The 23430-nt window shown below is 44.0% G+C and overlaps 1 long non-coding RNA gene and 1 pseudogene across 1 annotated transcript in view; one reads left to right on the forward strand and one right to left on the reverse strand.

Moving 5' to 3' along the window:
• The window catches only part of LOC116551023, a 23228-nt gene extending 3980 nt beyond the window's left edge, over nt 1-19248 (forward strand). Inside the window, exons 2-5 of the long non-coding RNA XR_004268673.1 lie at nt 9104-9510; nt 13722-13812; nt 17786-17922; nt 19184-19248. This is a non-coding gene — a long non-coding RNA (uncharacterized LOC116551023). The remainder of the gene's footprint in view (nt 1-9103; nt 9511-13721; nt 13813-17785; nt 17923-19183) is intronic.
• Nucleotides 7819-9013, reverse strand: LOC116551022 (annotated as a pseudogene).
• Nucleotides 19249-23430: the final 4182 nt, after the last annotated feature.

The following is a 23430-nucleotide window of genomic DNA, read 5'->3' on the forward strand; positions in this document are numbered from 1 at the left end:
TTCTTTCTTTCTTTCTTTCTTTCTTTCTTTCTTTCTTTCTTTCTTTTTTTCAGAAGAGGAATTTTACTTTTACCCACTTACGGTAATTTTTGCAATATCAGAACATAATTAGGTTAAATAAATCAAATAAGGAATCCAGAAAAAACTGTTGTTGAGTTAAGCCAGGTACACACTGGCAATTCTGAGAAAGGAGAACACACATTAACGAAAAGAACACACTAGCTCAAATGCAAGTTTATGTGGTGAGTGTTTTTAAAGGATTTAAAAAGCATGCTCCATCAGCATAATAGCTTTTTCTCATTTACGTAACAGAAGCATTTCTGTCTGCTTGTGTACAGCAAAGGGTTAGAACCTGAATAAACTCATTTATGCTTTCAGAAATGTGTTATTTTAGAAATGTCCTCCATAGAATTTACTTCACTGCTCCTACCACTGATTCTTCAAATAGGCAAAGTACAGAAGGTCTTATCCCTTGAAAATGTTTTTAAACACTAGCACTTTAAGCTGAAACATTGGTAGAAACGTAGCAATGTCAGGTACAATGCCTATACTTAGTCTTATTTAAAATAAGAATTGAATGCACAACAGGAAATTTCTCATTTTCTTTGTCATTGGAGGGAAGGGAAAGCAAGCAAGCAGAGGTGGGGGTATTGTCACACTATTTAAGGAAGAGCTGCACACAAAGACAATGAGTCTTTCATAGTCTCAACAATTCCACAATGAGTAACTGTGGATTATCTCATGTATAATTGACATTGAATCAAAAAAAAGGGTTCCCCTCTGTGTATATCAATTTAATTCAAATCTTATTATCTTCAAAATACAAAGATGAATACCACAAGATAAACTCTAACAGCAATAGGTATTTTCTAAGTAGAAGACCAAACACCAAAGGGAACCCCCCTTTCCAAAGTCTTTTGATATGACAAGATTTTGCCAGAGTGGAACTTAAATAAGCATTATCATGGCCAAGTAAGAAACTACAGTTGTTATGGGTATTACCCTACGATTACCATATGTATTACATATTAAATTAAAGTCAGCATTAAATATGCTTGCATAATTATGCTGTTAATGATGATAGCAGTGATGTACTCGTGGAAAAGGCCTGTCTTTAGCCCAAGAAAAGTCAGGGAGAAAAACCTTAACAAGCAGAAAGCAGACACAGAGTTGGGCATTTTTTGACTAGGAAAGAGAATTTTAAGCACAGAAGTATAAAAAGGAAAGTACTGCCTTATTTCCCCCATTTGGAAATAATATGATACATTTATTAGACGTACTAGACAAGAACAGAACTAAGTACACCAACCCTACTGCAGCATTACAAAAAAAAATCCCTTCACCACAGTGTAAGATTTAAGGGCAACCTGCCCAAGGATGCATGTTATATAAAACACAGCAAGATTACTGCTGCCCTGCCAAGTACTTCCAGTTGTTGAGTTTCATTGTAAAACCTTGGCAACATCACCGCCTTAAATTCCCCGGCCTCCCAGCACTACCCGCTCCCAGGGAACTTTCCATCTGGGCAGGTACCCAGCCCTCCCCCTCTGGCCATTTTAGCAGTTCTCCAGTACAACCCCCTCCTGGGAACTCTTAGCAGTTCCCCAGCACTTCCCTCCTGCACAGCCCCTCACACTGGATGCATCTCTGCCGGCTTGCAGGCCATAGAAATCCCCTTTGCCATGCCATGGGTGCTGCCAATTTTGGGTTTAGCCTGGCAGCTTTCCCTTGCTTTTAATAAAGCTCGTGCCCACACTTGGTGTTTTGGCCCTCTCTTTGATCCCTATCACCTTCCAGTTATATAAGTTACTTGACAAGAAGGGGATGTGAACAAAGAATGGGCGACCCCAGTTGTCTTCTGTTGGGGGTGCCTCTTGGAAAGGGAGGACTGCCGGGCTAAACCCAAAACTGGCAGCACCCATGGCATGGCAAAGGGGATTTCTATGGCCTGCAAGCCGGCAGAGATGCATCCAGTGTGAGGGGCTGTGCAGGAGGGAAGTGCTGGGGAACTGCTAAGAGTTCCCAGGAGGGGGTAGTACTGGAGAACTGCTAAGATGGCGAGAGGGGGAGGACTAGGTACCTGCCCAGAAGGAAAGTTCCTGGGAGCGGGTAGTGCTGGGAGGCCTGGGAATTTAAGGCGGTGATGTTGCCAAGGTTTCACAATGAAACTCAACATCCCCCCTTCTCTGAGAAGCCCCAGGCTTTGACAGGACTCTTAAAATCTGTATTCCAGACGCATCGCCCCACTTGGGACAACTGCCAACAATTATTACGAATTCTGTTCACCACAGAGGAAAAAGGCAAAATTAGACAGGAAGCCCTGAAAGCCATCATAGGTCCAGGGCGAGGAAAAAGTTTTTTTTCCCTCTACCTGACCCCAGTGGGACCTCAACACCTTGGGGGGGGGGTCACCAGGCTCTGAACACTTTTCACCGGTATCTTATAGAAGGGGTTAGGGGAGTGGTCCACAAGCCCACTAAACTCTCCGAGGTAGGAACTGTAACTCAGGGTCCACAGGAGTTGCTAGCTGCTTTTTTCCCCAGTCTGCCCCAGACATCAAAAGAAAATTGCAAAAATTAGAGAGGTTCCAGAGAATGAATTTATCTCAGTTGTTAAAAATTGCCCAAAAAGTCTTTAACAATAAAGACACCTTAGAGGCCAAGCAAAATAAGAGAGTTACTCAGGCAGTGATAGCAGCACTCCAGGAAAAACCACAGCTAGCCCCTGGACCACAAATCGATTCGTTGATCTGGGAAATGGCACTGTCACCCATTCCCTGAGTGTCCATATCCACTCCTGTGACGGGACTTGCTCCACAAACTGCAAGCAAATATTTCTTTCAGCGAGGGTCAAGCTTGCCTCTCAATTCCTCCTCCCTTAGCCACAGGGCCACCTCAGCAGATCCTCATCACCTGTGCTCTGTCAGACGAGTATCTCTTGCAGGAAGCTTTATCGTCGGAGGCAGATCAACCACCTGCACCAGACTTCCTCCGCAAATTTCAAGAGAGCGTACCAGGAGTATGGGCTGAAACAGGTCCCCCAGGGCTGGCAAGTCACTGCACCCCAGTCGTGGTCCAGCTATTAGCAACGGCAACTGCAGTCCAGGTGAAGCAATACCCTATGAGCCGGGAAGCCAGGCGAGGAATTGCTCCGCACATCACCAGACTGTTGAAGGGAGGAATCCTCACTACCTGTAAGTCTCCCTGGAACACCCCCTTGCTCCCCGTGCTAAAACCAGGCACACAGGACTATCGGCCTGTGCAGGACTTGAGGGAGGTGAATAAACGGGTAGAAACTGTTCATCCTACAGTTCCAAATCCGTACACCCTCCTAAGTCTCTTGGACCCAGAACACCATTACACTGTCTTGGATCTTAAGGAAGCATTCTTTTGCATCCCACTAGCCCCTGTTAGCCAGCCTATATTTGCTTTTGAATGGACCCACCCTGATACTGGAGTCTCGGGGCAACTCACTCGGAGAAAACTGCTTCAGGGGTTCAAAACTCCCCCACTCTGTTTGATGAGGCACTTAGCCAAGACCTTGCTGCCTTCCGAGCTGGGTTCCCAGAGTGTACCCTACTCCAATACGTGGATGACTTACTCTTGGCTACAAAAACCCAGGAGGCCTGTAAAGAGACCACCCAGTCATTATTAGAAACCCTGCAGACTTTGGGGTACCGGGTCTCAGCTAAAAAGGCCCAACTCTGCCAGCCAAAAGTGACTTACCTGGGCTATGTTATAGAGAAGGGCAACCGGGCACTGGCACCCAGCCGAGTCCAAGCAGTGCTGCAAATACTCACCCCCACCACGAAATGCCAAGTTCGAGAATTCCTTGGGGCAGTAAGGTATTGCAGGCTATGGATTTTGGGATTTGCTGAGATAGCCAAGCCCCTGTATGCCTGTGCTGGAGGAAATCAGCCCTTGACATGGACAGAGAGGGAGCAACAGACTTTTGACAAGCTCAAGACTGCCCTGACTGCAGCCCAGCCTTGGCCTTACCAGACATCTCTAAACCTTTCCAGTTGTTTGTGCATGAGAAACAGGGAGTCGCTAAGGGGGTGCCCACCCAGACATTGGGACCCTGGTCCTGGCCAGTTGCCTACCTTTCAAAAAGACTTGATCCCGTAGCCTCTCGGTGGCCAGCTTGTTTGAGGTTGGTGGCAGCTACGGCCCTGTTAGTCAAAGAGGCGGACAAACTGACTTTGGGGCAGGAATTGAACTTAGTGGCACCCCACGCGGTGGAGTTGCTACTCCGTGGAGCTCCGGGAAAATGGATGTCTAATTCCCGCATAGTCCAATACCAGGCCTTACTTTTGGACCAGCCCCACATAAAATTTTCAAAAACCACAGTTTTAAACCCTGCCACACTGCTACCTGACAGCGAGCCAGAGAAGCCCATACATGACTGCCAACAGACAATAGATGTCCTCCACGCTGCGTGACCAGATCTCACTGACGTCCCCCTGCAGAACCCAGAGGAGGTACTGTATACAGATGGCAGCAGTTTCATGGTCGACGGAGTCAGGTACGCTGGGGCAGCTGTGGTCACTCTAGAGCGGGTTATCTGGGCCCAGGCTCTTCCACATGGAACCTCAGCCCAAAAGGCTGAACTTATAGCTTTAATAAAGGCCTTGGACTGGGCGGAGGGAAAAATTGTTAACATCTACACGGATAGCCGGTATGCTTTTGCTACGGCCCATGTGCATGGTGCCATTTATAAAGAAAGAGGGTTGCCTACCTCAAAGGGAAAAATCATCAAAAACAAAGAGGAAATCCGAGCTCTACTAGAAGCTATATGGAAGCCCAAGGCAGTGGCATTAATACACTGCAAAGGACACCAGAAGGGAGATTCACCAGAGGCAAGGGGAAATAGGGCAGCTGACCTTCAGGCCAGACCGACAGCCATGGGGCCAGTAAAACCTCTGACTCTTCTTGTGACTCTGCCGACCCCAACCCTGCCTCCTACCCCAAGTATTTGCCTAAGGAAGAAAACTTTGCTAAAGAACAGGGGGGACGACAAGATTCCACAGGACGGTGGATTCTACTGGACACAAGGATTGTGCTCCCCGAGGCTCTAGGATAGGCTCTAGTTAAGGACACACACCAGGCCACTCACTTAGGACAAACAAAACTCACTGAGCTGCTGAGGGCCAGATACTACATTCCACACTTGCATGAAATTGTTAAAGAAACTACTACTCGTTGTGAAGTATGTGCCAGGGTAAATCCAGGAGGCAGTAGGCCTAGTCAGGCAGGGATAAGACTCAGGGGTACTAGCCCAGGGGAACACTGGGAGGTAGATTTTACTGAAATAAAGCCCCCAGCGTGCGGCTGTAAGTACGTCCTTGTGTTTGTAGACACTTTCTCTGGATGGGTCGAGGCTTTTCCTACTAGGTCAGAAACCGCACTGGTAGTAGCGAAAAAATTGTTACAGGACCTGGTTCCTCGGTTCAGCTTGCCCCGACACTGGGATCAGATAATGGCCCTGCATTTACAGCTCAGGTTTCACAGGGCCTGGCCAAGGCCCTGGACATATCCTGGAAACTGCACTGTGCCTATCGCCCCCAGAGTTCAGGGCAGGTTGAAAAGGATGAACCGGACCATAAAGGAAACTTTGACAAAATTAATTCTAGAAACCGGTGAAAACTGGGTCAACCTGCTTCCTTTTGTTCTCCTCTGTACCCGATGTACTGCCTATAAAAAAGCTTTACTCCTTTTGAAATTATGTTTAAAAGGCCCCCTCCCTTACTCCCCAGACTTGCGGACGCCATACATGCTGGAGTCCATAACCATACACTCCTTAAGTCCTTGCAGGCACTCCAGTCTGTTCAGTCCCAGGTGCACTCGCTCATCAGGGGAACTCGACCTGCCCCAGTGGATTTCACTGACCAGCCGGTACACCCCTTCCAGCCAGGGGACGAAGTCCTGGTGAAGAGAGTCACTACCTCTGGCCTAACTCCTCGCTGGAAAGGACGCTACACTGTAATCCTGGTCACCCCCACGGCAATCAAGGTGGACGGACTGACTGCCTGGATTCACCACTCACACATCCCCTAGATGCAGGATGGGAAGTGGTTCCATCCTCAATGGACCCCCTAAAACTAAGACTATTGCGCCTTTCTCAGTCATCATCCTAATCTCCCTGATTCCTGCAACCACCCTCCGAAAGGGACCCTCCTTGTCACCCACCTACTATCGATGGGTCATCACCAAGGGCTCCACTGGAGCATATGTTAGTTCCTTAACCGGAAAGGGATCCACCCTAGCAACCTAACCCTGGAGTACACTCTGGAGACCCCCATTACCTTCTCCCTGGACCTCTGTGCCCTCCTGGGCCCCCACTTAAATTTCAGGACAAGTGGAGGTATAGCTGGGTGTGGCAGTTTAGGGGCAGAGCGACAACTCCAGACCATGGGGTTATATCTGTGCCCAGGATCCACTCCACCAAAAAAGATGGAACTGTGGAGACTTAAATGAATTCTTTTGCCCCCATTGGGGTTGTAAGACTATCTCCACTATAACAGGATATACTGCAAACAGAAGCTCTTTCATTTCTTTCACCCGAGACACTCCCCTAAACCCCTGGCTAACATTCCTGCTCACTGGATTAGCAGGGCCCTTGGTGCTAATGGTCCTAGGGTTAATATTTGGACCATGCCTTTTAAACATGCTCCTCAAATTTATCCAGGAAGAAATAGATTCGGTCAAATTGATGGTTCTGAGATCCAAATATGGACCCTTGTGTCAAAAAGAGGAAACCTATTAAAGATTTAATACATGTTAAAAGAACAGGCGGGAATGTGATATTGTGCCAGAATTGCTAGCTTTTGCTTTAGTTATTTAGTAATAACTAAAATAAGCAGCCCAGGATAACTAAGATCTGTGTGTAAACAAATGCTTATCTTGACTTCTGTAAACCACTGAAGTAACAAACAGAATGACAAAAGTCCCCTGGCCCTTGGAATGTCTGGAGACCCCCACCCTCGTCTCCACCCAGGAGGTGAATTACAGCATCCCCTGGCCCTTGGAATGTCCGGAGACCCCCGCCCTCATCTCCGCCCAGGAGGTGAATCACAGAATCCCCTAGCCCTTGGAATGTCCAAAACCTTTTCATCCCCATCCCTGCTCCTCACCCCCACTCCCAAGGTAGTTTTTCGGGTATAAAAAGTCTTGGCACCTTCCTTTTGAGGCCACAGGTTGGAGAGACGTGAGTCCTGTGTGGTCGCCGGCATAATAAATGACCCTGCAATCTGGCATACTTTTGTCTTGGTGCTAACTTTCTACGCTCGATCCAATACAACACAGTCTCTACCCAGGTCCTACTGAAATATTGGTGGTCCCAATTAGTTTTATTGAAATAAATCTTTAAAGAAAAAGATAAAGCATTTAAAAAGACAAGTCAAAATGCTTCGGGAACCACATATCCAACACAAACTTCATCCTCAAATGAGTTATGCTTGCCTCGCACTAATAAACTTTTATTTCACTCAAATCAGAGCAAAAATCTTCTATACATTTAAGTATCTTCCCTGTCCAATAATTCAAAGAAAAAAAATTCCAAAATGATTAGTAAAGAAAAATATAAGAATTAACAGACCCTTTAAATTTGTTTTAAATATTTTTAAAGTGGAAAAGTGTTTAAAGTTTGTAATTCCTAGTAGGAAAATAATATCTGAATGAATACCCTAATGGCAAACCACTGTAAAATGCTTCAGCTGCATTTGGGGGAGAGGAGTAGGGATTATCTTCAAAGCACCCCAGCTCTCTTGATGAGAAGGTCAGAGGTACACTGGTTTGTATTGTGACATTCATAAGGTGATCTAGGTTGCTTTTCCTTCAGCAAAGGCTTTATTTATCAGAAGGGCATTATGCTTGACCTCCAAATTTGGCTGACAATTTGCTGATAAGATTCATAACCTTTGGGTTGCTCTGGTATTTTGACATATTTGCTGGGCTCTGAGCCACATCCTGGAAGGTCACCATAACTTCTGGATCCTGCATGGCTGCAAGACCCTCTGGATCACTGAGAATTTCATTGAGTGCAGGCATTCCAGTCATTCCAGGCATGCCCCTCCCATTCCAGGCATTCCTCCAGGAAAACCACCAGGCATTCCCCCAGGAAAGCCACCTGGAAAAGAGCCATACTGAGCTCCTGACTGTCGTCTGGCTTCTTCCTCCCTCTGGGCTCTCTCATGCTCTTCTTGAGCCTTCTTAACTCTTTCTATTCTTTCCTTGATCTCTTGCTCTTCACGTTTTTGCTCATACTTTCTCCGATGTTCTGCAATTTTCTGTGCCCTAGGCTGAACTTCTTTCAGCCTTGCACTCACATCTTCATCATAATCCAATTTACAGGCAAGGGCAAGATCATGGGCTGCTTCCTCCCAGTGGCCTAGAAGTCTGTGTGCTTTCCTTCGCCACTTGTAAGGCTGAGCTGAATCAGGATTTATTTCAATGGCTCTGTCACAGTCTCGGATGGCAGTATTTGGCTTCTGTAATTTGACAAAGACACGGGCACTCTTGGCATACAAAATGGCCAAGTGAGGATTCATCTTGATGGCATCTGTGAATAAGTCAATGGCTTTCTGCAATTCACCATCATTTAGGGCTTCAATAGCAACCACTCTCTTATCGTTTGCCTGATCCATCATCTCCTCTGTTAACTCTGCATTTTCATCTCCCATTTCTTGAGGGGTGTCAGTGTCTGGTTCAATCACACCTTCATTATCAATTTCTAGATCACTTTCCTCACTTGATGGTTCATCTGCCTTTAAGTCTTCCTCTACCTTCTCACCATCAGGTTTTTCTTCCTTGGTATTTTCTTCTGATTTAGCTTTCCGAATAGCAGGTGGTATTATACCCCCCATACTCTCCACCCACTCCCTCAGGAAGTGCATTTCCTCTGTGTGCAGAATGCTTGGATCCTGCTTACACATCTTCACAAAGGCCCGAAGCTTTTTCACTTTGCAGGGGTCCATGGTCGGGAGGCGGTGGGCAAAGCTAAGAGTCTGCAGCCTGCTACCAGGCTGAGGCGCTGGCTCGGCATGACCATGCAGAAGGGTTACTAGAATATCTTTCTAATGTTATTTGTGATTTCCTCTTACTAGGTTGCTGCAGAGAAGATGGTGCAAGCCTCAATGGAAAGAAATGCAGAATTACAGACCCTGCGCCAATATTTGGAAGGGAGAGACTTCATGATGTCCCAAGCACCCATCTCTAACCAACGAGCTGAAGTTACCTCCATTGCCCTCCCCCTTGGAGAACAGACTGATCAAGTAAGAACTATAGACTTAGATAATTCATGCAGAATGGGTTTCCTTTTTACATTTGAGGTGTAAGTTTGATAATTTTAATATGAAATTGTGAGAATATTCTCAGTGCTGTCATTGTGATCATAGTTCCTGCATCTTCCTAACTCCCCCAGTTTTTTAGGGCTCAGTGCAGATACCTTCCATAGATGATGGTACTTCATTGACTGCCAAAGAGGATGCCAGCATACCCAGATCCACATTAGGTAAGTATGAAATTTCATTTCATTCAGGGACTTTGTTTTCTGTTAATCTTTGTATTAATAGGTTTGGCTAAGCCTCTTTTCTCTTCCTACATTAATGGAAAAAATAAGTTTGGAATTCCTCTGAAAGGCTGAAGAACTGTCCTTACCTTATGTTGGGTTGAGGTTATTGCTTTGGGGTCTCAATTTGGCCCAGAGAAAGTCTGTCCTTATTCTCCTTTTCAGATAGTTTTGCAGGGATTCAGAAATGCAGGCGTTAGTGGTTCCAATCGTGCACAGCAGGGCGGTGTGCTGACAGCTTTTCCCGGGTATTTCAAGTCTGGGGCCACTCGCGGTAACTCAACATCATCTACACGAAACTGTCAGGAAGGGTAGGCCGTGTACACTGAGTTATTTGCCAAGCCTAGCCCCAGTCAGGGGATGGTTTAGAAAAGTTTTAGGACTAGTCATTCTCTAGTTTGAAAACTTTATACTAATCAAAGAGTAAAATAATGTTGGATTTGTTCTATTTATTCTTTATTTGCCTTTTTTTAAAAGTGTACTTTTCTCTAAATTTTGTATTTTGGAAATTTCAAACCTGCAGAAAAGGGGCAAGAATAGTGTAGTGGATGCTCATATACATTTTAATTCAGACCAGTTGTTAACATTCTGCCACATTTGCTTTATTTCTTTGTATGTACACACACATATGTGGATGTAATGTATTTTCTGAACCACTGGAGAAATTCTTACAGAAATCATGACACTTTATGCTGTATACATCAGTATTTCCTAAGAACAACAGCATTCTCCTACATAGCTACAATACAATTATCACACTCAGAAAATTTAACTTTGATAGAGGCTTAGTATCTAATACACAGTCTAGATTCAGAGTTCCTGTTGTCTCAGTAATGTTCTGTATAGCTACTTTGGTTCCCCCCAACCCAGGGGTTATGCATCGTGCTTAGTTGTCATGTCTCTTAGTCTCTAATCTAGAACAATTGTTTAGCTTTTATTTCTTTTTAGTGAGACCGGCATTTCTGAACAATTCAGGACTGTGAATATTCCTTAATTGAGCCATGATTGTTTTCTTGTGGTTAGATACCGGTTAAACATTTTTGGCAGGAATACCAGATGGATGGCTTTTCCCCTCCCCTCAACTTGCCTCCCCTCTTTCTTTTCTTCTCCTTTTTTTTTTCCTTTTTCTTTTTCTTTCTTTCTTTCTTTTTTTTTTTTTTTTGAGACACAATCTGTCATTGCCCAGGCTGGATTGCAGTGGCGCCATCTCAGCTCACTGCAACCCCTGCTTCCTGGGTTCAAGCGACCTTCCCACCTCAGCCTCCCAAAGTGGAGCTAGAACTACAGGCATGTGTCACCATGCATGGTTAGTTTGTTTTGTTTTTTTAGAGATGGGGTTTCACCATGTTGGCCAGGCTGATCTGGAACTTCTAGCCGCAAATGATCCACCTGCCTCAGCCTCCCAAAGTGCTGGGATTACAGATGTGAGCCTGGATGACATCTTTCTTAGTGCATCACATCAGTGCATGATAATCAGTTTGTATCATCCTTGGTGATATGAAATTTAGTCAATTGGTTAAGGCTGTAGCTGCCAAATCTCTCCATTGCAAGAGGCTCATTTTCCCCTTTATATGTAAGTCATCTGCTGGCTGAATTTGAGATGCTGACAGTTCTGTTTTCCAGCAATCATTCACTCAGTGGCTGTAGTATCATTTGAGCCTTGCTTGAACCAGCTCTTACATTGGTAGCTTAAAAATAGTGATTCTTCAGGGCTGGGCACGGTGGCTCATGCCTTTAATCCCAGCACTTTGGAAGGCCCAGGAGAGTGGATCACTTGAGCTCAGAAGTTCAAGGCCAGACCAGGCAATATGATGAAGCTACATCTCTGCTAAAAATACAAAAATTAGTCAGGCTTGGTGGTACATGGCTGTAATCCCAGCTATGCAGGAGGCTGAGGCAGGAGAACTGCTTGAATCCGGGAGGCAGAAAGGTTGCCCCACTGCACACCAGCCTTGGCGATAGGATGAGACTCAGTCTCAAAAAACAAAAAGTATGATTTTCTGTTTGTAAAATTTCTTCTTTATTTATTTGTGGATATTATATTATAAAGAAGAGCTGTCCTTTCCCTATCTCTGTACCCCATTTGTTTTTATCCATATGGATTTTTAAAAATCATTACATTATTGATTTTGGTCATGATTTCCTTTACTCCTCAAATTAACCCAGATTCAGTCAGTGGGAACCTCATCGAGCTGTTTCTCTGACCCTTTGCCATAACCCCAGCAGTTTTTTTGGTTGGTTTGTTTTTTGTTTTTTTTTTGTACTTTCACAGTTTCTGGCACAGTAAGATGTTCTATGAGTACCTTTCACTTTACCTGCCTCAGTCCCAGAATCAGCCATTATCCTAAAGAGCTCCTTGGTTCCTTTTGGTGGGTAACGGCATTGACAAACTGTGATCTGGGCACAAGATGTCTTCAATGCTACATGAATACCTTTTGCTTCTAGGCCTTTTTAAGTGAATATTTTTAAGTATATGTGTAGGCCGGGCGCGGTGGCTTACGCCTGTAATCCCAGCACTTTGGGAGCCCGAGGCGGGTGGATCACGAGGTCAAGAGATCGAGACCATCCTGGTCAACACGGTGAAACCCCGTCTCTACTAAAACTACAAAAAATTAGCTAGGCATGGTGGCGCCTGCCTGTAATCCCAGCTACTCAGGAGGTTGAGGCAGGAGAATTGCCTGAACCCAGGAGGCGGGGGTTGCGGTGAGCCGAGATCGCGCCATTGCACTCCAGCCTGGTTAACAAGAGCGAAACTCCGTCTCAAAAAAAAAAAAAAAAGAAGTGTATGTGTATATATTTGTATACATATGAAGATTTGCTACTGATTTCTGTAATTCTAATTTAACAATATAGGTTCTTTTTTTCTTCATTTCATATTCGTATCTCCTTGAGAGCCCTGGTTACTTATAACATCAATATATTTCAAAATATTTATACATTTGCAGAATACTGTAATATGCAAAAGTAGTTTCAGAATTACTACATAAATACCACTATCAACAGTGAATGTATTCTGTAATGTTTACCTTTTTTTGTAATTCTTTTTATCCTTAAGGTAGTTTTGTGATTCTTTTTAACCTTAGGGTATTTTGCACTGACAGTGTTCAGTTAGTGAGTTCAAAAATTATTTGGATTAATTTGTTTTATTCTCTTCTGAGTGGTTTTATTATCTATTTATTATATAGATTCATTTATTTATATTAGGATTGAATTTTAGGTTTTTTATCTCCCATAAATTCTCCAGCTGACTTTCATGTTAAAAATTAAACATTAACACAGTTCAAACTCCAGCATATAAAATGATATACTCAGATGTCCCATCTCTTTCCCTGTCCCTTCTCTCCTGTTTCCACCCATCTCCTGAAGGTAATCAGTTTCATTTCTGGGTTATTCTTCCTGCAGATCTCTTTGCAAAAATAAGCAAATGAATCATCTGTATATATGTGATGTATATATGTATATTCTTATTCCCCCTTTTCTTAATATAAAACCTATTACCTTAAATGTATTCTTAAGCATGTAGCTTGTTTTCCTTGACATAGTCTCAGGATTTCAAAATCACTCCATGTAAGTTCATAAAGATCATCCTTAAATCTTTTTTACAGCAGTATATTGTGCCATCTGTGAATACACTATACTTTATTCAATCTTTTCTTTATAGCATGCAGGATGATTACGGTATTTTGCTATTATAAATAATGCTACAAAGAACAACCTGTGTATATGTTTTATATTTTTCTTATTATTGGAATGTGTCCTCAGTAAATGACTCAAAGGAGGCGGCTGATATCACATTATGTTCATAGCAATTAAAACTAGCACTCTAGGCCGGGCGCGGTGGCTCAAGCCTGTAATCCCAGCACTTTGGGGGGCCGAGGCGGGTGGATCTCGAGGTCAAGAGATCGAGACCATCCTGGTCAACATGGTGAAACCCCATCTCTACTAAAAATACAAAAAATTAGCTGGGCATGGTGGCACGTGCCTGTAATCCCAGCTACTCAGGAGGCTGAGGTAGGATAATTGCCTGAACCCAGGAGGCGGAGGTTGCGGTGAGCCGAGATCGCGCCATTGCACTCTAGCCTGGGTAACATGAGTGAAACTCCGTCTCAAAAAAAAAAAAAAAAAAAAAAACTAGCACTCTATTTTCATTTTAGGAGACTTGAACACAGTGGCAGGGCTGGAAAAGAACTGAGTAATGCCAAAGAGGAGCTTGAACGCATGGCTAAAAAAGAAAGAGAAAGTCAGGTGAGCTTTCTAGTCGTCTTAATTTTTAAATCACTATTATTTTTTCTTTCAAAATAGTTTATATTTAAAAGCATACAGTTCTCCACGTATAATATCTGAGTCCAAATGCCACATGTGACTTTTTTCTTTTTGGGGAAAAATATGTTATTTTTTATATACGTTATCTTAACAAGATGCTCCTGTTTTTATACTGGGACCATTAAAACTTACTAAGTGCTGGAAAAACACAACTCTCCCTCCCCATTGCTAATTGGACTAAAACAACTGTAAAGGCCAGGTGTGGTGGCTCACACCCGTAATCCTGACACTGGGAGGCTGAGGTGGGCAGATCACTTGAGGTCAGGAGTTGGAGACAAGACTGGCCAATATGGCGAAATCCCATCTCTACTAAAAATATAAAAATTAGCCGGGTATGGTGGCGGGTGTCTGTAATCCCAACTGCTCAGAAGGCTGAGGCAGGAGGATCGCTTGAACCTGGGAGGTAGAGGTTGCAGTGAGCTGAGATCGTGCCATCAGACTCCAGCCTAGAAAACGAGTAAAACCCAGCCTCCAAAAAAAAATAAATAATAATAATAGTAAAGCACTAGTGTGAATAGGAAGTATTGTGTGATTGCTGCTTAGAGTTATGATATTAGACCCATGAAATTAGTTTTAGAAACATGAAACAAGAGAAACTTGAGTATAGTCAATGTTTATTGAGTATTCATATGCAATGTACTGTGCTAGGTATTTAAATTAGCACTAATGCTTACAACTCTACATGAAGTAAATGGTGTCAGCCCCATTATTATAGATGAAGAAGCTGAAACACTGATTTCTCTTACAGAATGAGAGTGGAGAATAGTCATGTAACTAATAAATGCCAAAGCTTTGATTCAAACTCCTGTCTTTTGTGACTTCACATAATTCCTAAGATTCATTTTTCCTATCTTATGCTTTAACTCTCTCGAGCATGGACTTTTCATCAGTTCTTTTACAAGATGCCTTTCAGCCTTAGAGATTCACACCCCCCATCTTTTCTATATATATTTTCTTTTTCTGTTCCTAGAACAGAAAAAGTCTGGTGTACCTACAGAGTCACGAGTGAGGAGTAAAATGGCTGATATTCAAGTTGGAAAAGCAGGCAGGAACCAGATCACTAGGTTTGTTAAAAGAATTAAATATAGACAGGAAATATGTGTTTCCTAAATATACACACAGCTAGTTGTATATTCGACGGTGATGTTGAGGAAATAGGACCACAGTGCAGAGTTAGAGACTAAAACTGACAGCTTGTTTGTTACTCTGACATCTCTTTTAGAAGATCAGTCAGTGTCGTGGCTTCCTGAATTAACTTTAGCTAGCTAGTCTAAATAGCCCTTTAGATTTTTTTCCTACCTTTTGTCACAGCTAGATCTATAATATGGAACCTGTGTTTGTATTTGTGATGGAATTAACATGTTTCATCTTTTGCTTTTATTACCATATTTCTGCTTACAAACAGACTCATGATTTTGACTCAATTAGTTTTTAGGATTATGAGAATGTATGGCATTGAAGAAATACCAGTTTTTAAAATCCCCTAGTCTGCTTTCCTTTCTGTGGTTCTACCTTAGCCGTTATCTGATTATTCATGTCAGATATTTTAGTTTCCACATGCTCTTCCTGTTTTTCTCACATACCAAATCCAGAGTAATGTTACTTTTTGGTTCTGTCCTGTTTTCAGGATCATGAAATTCTAATGCCTATGAATGAGTATTTTGAGGGGGTGATATTTAGCTATTGCTAACTAGCCTTAAATGGCTTATTTAAAATAACTTTCCCTTACCATAAAGGCTATATGGATATGCAGCATCTACTGGGAAGACATGATAGCCTGGTGTCTCTGAGTCCGCTTCCCCAAGTCCACATTCTAGATTTACCACTTACTAGCTAGCCCTGTGATTTTTGAACAAGTTCCTCAATTTCTCTCAGACTCAGTCACCTTGTCTGTAAATTGAAGAGTAGAAGTCACTTTATGTATAAATCAAAGAGGAGTTATCTCATAGGATTGTTGTGAGAATTCACTCCTCCATTCATTAGCTATATGGGAACCTTCTCTCAACTTGGGCTAGTGCTGGGGATGAGGTAATGAATGAAATCAGCAAAGTCTCTGGCTCTATGTAGTTAATTTCCACTGGGGAGATACAGACAATAAACAGATCGATATAGTTATAGATGATAATAAGTGATATGAGGGAAATGATAGAAAGTAACATGGATGGAGACCATCTTAAATAGGGTGGCCAAAGAAGGCTTCTCTAAGCAGATGACACGTAAGCTGGGACCTGAGGATCAGAGAAAGACAGCGCTGGGAAAGATGTTTCAGGCAAAGGGGGTAGTAGTTGTAAAGGCCTAGAGTTAAGAGAAAGTCTGGTGTTCCTAGAACAGAAACAGTCGAGTGTACCTACAGAGTCATGAGTGAGGAGTAAAATGGCAGATACTAAAGTGGGAAAAGCAGGCAGGAACCAGAGCACTGGGTTTGTTAAAAGAATTAACTATATACAAAGCATTTGTTAGAGAGCCCGTGGCATAGTAAATGTTAGCAGGTATGGACATTATCATGACTTTTTTTTTTTTTTTTGAGATGGAGACTTGCTCTGTCACCCAGGCTGGAGTGCAATGGCATGATCTCCACTCACTGCAACCTCCACCTCCCAGGTTCAAGCGACTCTCCTGCCTCAGCCTCCTGAGTAGCTGGGATTACTGACATTCACCACCATGCCTGGCTAATCTTTGTATTTTTAGTAGAGACGAGGTTTCACCATTTGGTTCAGGCTGGTCTTGAACTCCTCACCTCATGATCCACTGCCTGGCCTTCCCAAAGTGCTGGGATTACGGGCGTGAGCCATGGCGCCCAGCCTATGATGAGTTTTAATGAACTTTGTCTTAATCAAGTATTTGTCATTTTCTGTCGAGAACACTGAAAGTTGAGGGCATGTAGTGCTAGCTATTGGCAGGATTCCGCACAGGTGGTGGCATGTTCTTCCATCTGGAGGCATGTCCTGTTTGGTGATCTCTTGTGATGTTAGCAGCTTTTGGGGTTTGATGCCTGATCCATTAATTCATTAAGGGTTGAAAAATGGAGATATCCTAATGCTATCATTTTTTCATCTATTAGCTGAAGTACTTACATAAAAACTTCATCTCTTCTTGCTTCTGCTAATGGTCACCATTCATTTTCAGTATCATAATAAGCTTGTTAAACAAATTTGATATGTTTTATGGCACCAGTTAAGGCTGAAGACATTAGTAAAAACAACTATTACATCTTCCCATAAAACATCCTTTGTTACCATACTGCATGGATTTTTTATTTGATCCTGTAGAACCCTATTATCATCTCATTTTCTCTTGCATTACTGGCTGATAGTGATATGATATGCAAAAGCTTTTGCCTCCTTGTTCAAATGTAAACATGGTAGATATTGTTTCCTCTATTCACAGTTGGAAGTTTCTGTTCTACAGTCCATGATGGCTGTGCAAGAAGAAGAGCTGCAGGTGGGAGAGGAAGAGCCGCAGGTGCGGGAGGAAGAGCCGAAGGTGGGGGAGGAAGAGCCGAAGGTGCGGGAGGAAGAGCCGAAGGTGGGGGAGGAAGAGCCGCAGGTGCGGGAGGAAGAGCCACAGGTGGGGGAGGAAGAGCCGCAGGTGCGACAAGAAGAGCAGCAGGTGCAGTCTGCTGATATGGAGCCTCTGACCAGGAAAAGAGATTAAAGAAGACCTCATAAAGGTCCTTCCAAACTTTTTACAGACCATTGGAAGTGTTCACATCTCAGATTACCTGTAGGGCATCTTCGGACAGTATTTGCACACATTGAATCCCTTGCCCGGTGCTTATCAATATCCCACTTGAAAGTATAGGCAGACTGTTTCAAGAACATTTGTTCCTGTGGTCCTCAACTGATTACAACTTTTATGATTCTTTTCATGTTTACACTTACGTTTTGACTTCTAGGACCTGCAAATACAACTGGTTATCCTGAAGACATACCAGCTGTGGAACGCCTGACCCAGGAAGTATTACTTCTTTGGGAAAAAGTTGCTTCAGTAGAATCCCAGGATCAAGAAATTTCAGGAAACCAAAGACAACAGGTAAGTCATTGGAATATAGACTGACTCTCTCTCTCTCTCTCTCTCTCAGGGGGAGAGAGAGAGTGTGTGTGTGTGTCTCACTGTGTCACCCAAGCTGGAGTGCAGTGGCACAATCATGGCTCACTGCAACCTCAAACTCTGGGGCTCAGGGCATCTTCCTCCCTCAGCCTCCTGAGTAGCTGGAGCTGCAGGTGCATACCACTACACCCGACACAAACTTGTTTTTCTACTGTGAAATAAACTTTGGTACTTGTTTTGCATAAATGGTATTTCATCGAGAAACTGTGCTGTAAAGTTTCCTACTTTGGTCGTTAGCAGCTATAGATGCCTCTTTCTGACGTGTGGTTCTGTAAAGAGCAGCAGTTCTTTTGGACACATACCAATAGTTATCCCTCACACTCATGTGTAAGTCACCTCCCTCTCAACTGAATCTTTCTCCTCTGTCTGCATTTAGCCATGTGCAAATCTCTCCCAGTTAAAAAAAAAAAAAAAAAAGAAAGAAACCCCTGCCTTTGCCCCAACTTTTTCTGTAGCTACAGCCCCATTTAACCTTTCTTTTCTGAAAGACTTGCCTGTACTCCCTGTCTCCATTAGCATCTCTCTTACTAACTACTCACCCCACTCCATTCTGGCTTTCAACTCTATCTTCAACAACTCTCTGTTGGTTATACATGATCATAGCTCGTTATCTTTATAGCAGTATTACACTCACAGTGACACATCTATGATTAATGAATGCTTTTTCCTCCATGAGATAGTAGGCTTTCCCTTAGAACCTGGAACGGAGTCTTTCCCATAGAAGGTGTTCAATAAGTATTGACTGAATGAATGAAGAATACTGGTAACTCCTATTATGTATGTTTCCCTCTAGCCTGTCCCGTTTCCCTCTTACTCCTTTCTCTTAGCTGCTTTCCTGTGCTTCTAGCTTTCTCTCCTTTTTCTTCTTTTTGCTCCCATGTTTGAATTCCACCTTACAGGGTTTTAAAGATTAAAAAAATAATGAATATGACATTGATTTGAAAGCTATACAACACTATCAAGAGTTAAGTACTAAGATAGCGGACTTTTTAAGTCATAGTATATGCTAACGCGTTTTCTTGCTTCCCGGTAAAACTAGACAATACTATCAAAAGCTTAAGTACTAAGATAGTGGGCTTTTTAAGTCATAGTACGTGCTAATGCATTTTCTTCTCAGGGTTAACTGTGGCTTCATGTCTCACTGTGTCATTTGTGTATTGCTTCTTCTCTCTTCCTTTCTCAGTTGCTGCTGATGCTAGAAGGACTAGCAGATGAACAGAGTTGGCTCAGTGAGGACTTACAGCAGAGACGGCTCTCTAGCAGTCTGGTGAAGTTCCATGCCCATTCAGAGAAGTAAGAGAATGGCCATTTTTCCTTTTATTCTTTGTTGAAATTTTTATTTCTTTTACTATTGTATTCTTTTTATGCCTTTTCTTCTTCGTTAAGTGTAGATGCTTATGATACTGAACAGGGGATAAAAAACAGGGACAATGACTGGGGCTACCCACGTTGTCATTTGTTTTATGGATTGCTCTGAACCTCAGTGTCAAAATCTTAAGTCAGGAATAGTGCCTGTTTCACACAGCGATTGCAGAGATCAAATGAGAAGACAGCTTTGGTGTCTGAAACAATGCCTTGCATATAGCCAGCACTCAATATATGTTCCCTTCCTTTTGTGATCCATGTCCTGTTAAAGGCTGTTCTATTATAAAAGTAAGGCTACACCCTGTCTCTACTGAAAATATAAAAATTCGCAGGGCATGGTAGTATGTGCCTGTGGTCCCAGCTACTCGGAAGGCTGAGGCAGGAGAATCACTTGAACCCAGGAGGCGGAGGTTGTAGTGAGACAAGGTCACGCCACTGCGCTCCAGCCTGGTGACGGAGAGACTCCATCTCAAAAAAAAAAAAAAAAAAAAAAAAATTCAGGCTATAAAGGGCACTGATATTTATTTAATATCATTGAAGAAAATATGTTAATTGGGATGGCTAATATCACCCCGAGACCACCGATAGCCATCATGACGAATATATTTTCTTCTATCTCTTGGTTTTTGGTCATGTATATGATACCTCTCTGGATCATTTTATATTCTCTTCATTTCCTCATTTTGCCTCCTTTTTTAGTGCCTTTTACTGTTTTTCACTTTTTATTTATTTATTTTTTACTGTTCAGTTTTTTTCTAATTTATTGTTGGGCTTTAAAGATGTTTTCTTTGTACCAGCAAAACGAAGGCAGAAGAAAGGTATGATAGGACCAGTTGATTTTGTGACTTTTTTTTTTTTCAGAAAAGCGATTTATTAGAAAGAGAGAGAGTTTCCAGATAAGTTTGGGGTTTTTTTTGAGATGGAGTCTTGCTCTGTTGCCAAGGCTGGAGTGCGGTGGCACAATCTCAGCTCACTGCAACCTCTGCCTCCCAGGTTCAAGTGATTCTCCTGTTTCAGCCTCCTGAGTAGCAGGGATTACAGGTGTATGTCACTATGCCTGGCTAATGTTTGTATTTTTAATAGAGATGGGGTTTCACCATGTTAGCCAGGCTGGTCTTGAACTCCTACCTCAAATGATCTGCCTGCCTCAGCCTCCCAATGTGCTGAGATTACAGGAGTGAGCCGCCAAGCCCAGCCTCCGGATAAGATTTACATCAGTCCACAGAGTAAAGCAGATGGTGCTCACTAATGAGGGTGGGCCTCAGCCAATCAGTTGAAGATCTGAATAGAACAAAAAGGCTGAGTAGGAGGGAATTCTTTTTGCTGACTGCTAGAGCTTTGACATTGATCTTTTCTTTCCTTTTTCTTTCTCTCTCTCTCTTTTTTTTTTTTAAGATGAAGTCTTGCTTTGTTCCCCAGGCTGGAGTTCAGTGCTGTGATCTTGGCTCACTGCAACTCCACCTCCCAGGTTCTAGCAATTCTCCTACCTCAGCCTCCCAAGCAGCTGGAACTACAGGATCACGCCACCACACTCAACTAATTTTTTGTATTTTTAGTAGAGATGGGATTTCACCATATTGGCCAGACTGGTGTCAAACTGCTGACCTCATGAACCACCCACCTTGGCCTCCCAAAGTGCTGGGATTATAGGTGGGAGCCACCGTGCCCAGCCGACATTAGTCTTTTCTGGCCTTTGGACTAAATCTGAAATACTTGTTGTTCTTGGGGCTTCAGCCTGCTAACTTCAGATGAGAACTTACAGCATCGTCCCTCCTGGTGCTCAGCCCTTCAGTCTCCAACAGCAGCTATGCTGTCAGCTCTCCGGGGTCTCCAGCTTGCTGCCTGCAGATCTTGGGGCTTCTCAGCCTCCATCATCACATAAGCCAGTTCCTTCTAATAAATCTCTCTCTGTGACATACATAAATCTCCTATTGGTTCTTTTTCTCTGGAGAAGCCTAATACAATGGGGCCACGGAGCATACCAGAGAGAAAGTAAGGGCGAAGCAGGGAGCCCCATCCTGGTAGCTGGATCCTAGGGCCCTCCCAGAGTTATCTGAAGAAGTGCCAAGTCCTACCTAGAATCTCAAATAAAAATGGCAACAGAGCCCAGGAATGCCTTCCAGATCCATAGAGAAAGGGGTGTGGCTGGGTGACTTTCCACACTTGTCTGAGCTCTTTCCCCAGAAAGAAGACCCAAAATCTATCACCCCATGTCCCCTACCCCAGCCCCAGGGAAACCTGGCTTTGCAGCTGCGGCTGAAGCAGGCACATACCCCCACTCCCCATCACCCCGGCATCCCCCTAAGAAACACATCTTTGTTGGCTCAGTTTATGAGCAGGAAGTTCAGAGGGGCACAGATGACCATTCTCTGCAAAGAAAACCTGGGCTTATTATTAGGAGCCCAGGTTGGGTGGGGAGGGGACTCAGGTGGGACACTGTGGCGAGCCTGTCCAAGCCCCGTGTTTCTCAGAGGTCAGGCTGCACAGATGGAGTCGAGGAAGGATGGCTGGCCTCCGCGGGCTGACAGCTGGTGAGGAAGCTGTGGGCGCTGACTCGTATACCCAATGGCTCAATATTTATCAGGCAAACAAACTTTCCCCGGGTCCATATATTACCCGAAGAAACGTCCCAGCCAACACCAGAGGGATCCAACGTTGACGGGTGCAACAGCCACTATGACTTTCCCTGTTCTGTGTCCCCGCTCTACTGGGCTCAGTGGGACAGATCTAGACCCCCTAACACCAAGAGGGAAATATATCATGGGGATGGGGACACTGCCCCCTGCTGAGCCACAGCAGTTGGGATGATTATTATGAACTTATTAGTTCATCATAGGGTCTGGCCCCTGCTGTAGGCAGGTCCACAGTCAGCTGGAGCAGACTCCTTTATTCTCTGCTGCAAAGATCCTCGGACTTCAATGTGAATCAGAGTGACTAGGCTTACTTGTTAAAGTGCAGATTCTCGGTGATACCTGGTCAGATTCTGAGGAGGTGGGGCCCAGGAACCTGGGCTTTGTTTCCTTTGGTCTGTTTTGAGAGGAGGTCTCACTCTGTTTCCCAGGCTGGACTCCAGTGACTATCACGGCTCAATGCAGCCTCAACCTCCGGGGCTCTAGTGGTCCTCCCACCTCAGCCTCCCGAGTAACTGAGACTACGGGTGCATGCCATCACACCTGGCTTTTATAAAATCTTTTTTGTAGAAACAGCGTTTTGCTAGGTTTCCTAGGTTGAGCTCAAGTGCAAGCAACCTTTCTGCCCCGACCTTACAAAGTGTTGGGAATACAGGTGTCAGCTAATGTGCCCAACCTGGAATCTGTATTGAAACACCTCCCCAGGTGATTCTGATACAGATGGTCCAGGAGCATTCTTGGAAAGCTGTTGCTGCCCTGCTCATCCTCCCCTGTTCCCAGTGGCTCCCTCCAGCAACTGATCCAGCCTTTGGCCTCCCTGCCCCCACCCGCCCTAGCTCACATGTGCCCCTGGGGGTTAGGGAATGGACTCAGGCTGCTGGATCGCTAGCCAAGGCTCATTCCTGAGTGTCTTTTCCTGCAGCCATGGGGAGGGAAGAAATGATGGCATTTGGGCCAGCCAGACAGGGGATACACAGCACACCCAGATCAGCCAAATGGCTCTTCTTGGTAGAGCCAGACAGTAGAAGGAAATAGAAGTCCAAGGGCTTACTATCTGCCAGGACCCTTACAAGGGGACTGGGTGGGGAGTTTACCATTTACTGAGCACTACTCTGTGTGTGGCACATGGGAGGTGCTTTATTTATTTATTTCTATTATGTCTGATCCAACCCCCACCCTACAAGGCTGCTTGCAGAGCTGGGCTGGACTGGAACCTCTGGAGGTAACATCACAGCCAACCCTTTTAGCCACAGTGCCCTGCTGCCAAAACAAACTCCACTGACTGAGCCTCTCTGGCCCGTTTTCCCCACCTGCTGCTCCTGCCTGCACAACTCAGGTCTCACCATCAAAACCCATCAGCTCTGCATCCTGAAGCCCACAGAGCAGCCTTGGCATCACTGGGGAAAAGACAATGAAAGCTGAATAAAAACAGCAA

This window comes from Sapajus apella, unplaced genomic scaffold, assembly GCF_009761245.1.
Source record: "Sapajus apella isolate SASKATOON/1434 unplaced genomic scaffold, GSC_monkey_1.0 scaffold8, whole genome shotgun sequence".
In the NCBI taxonomy this organism is placed as follows: domain Eukaryota; kingdom Metazoa; phylum Chordata; class Mammalia; order Primates; family Cebidae; genus Sapajus; species Sapajus apella.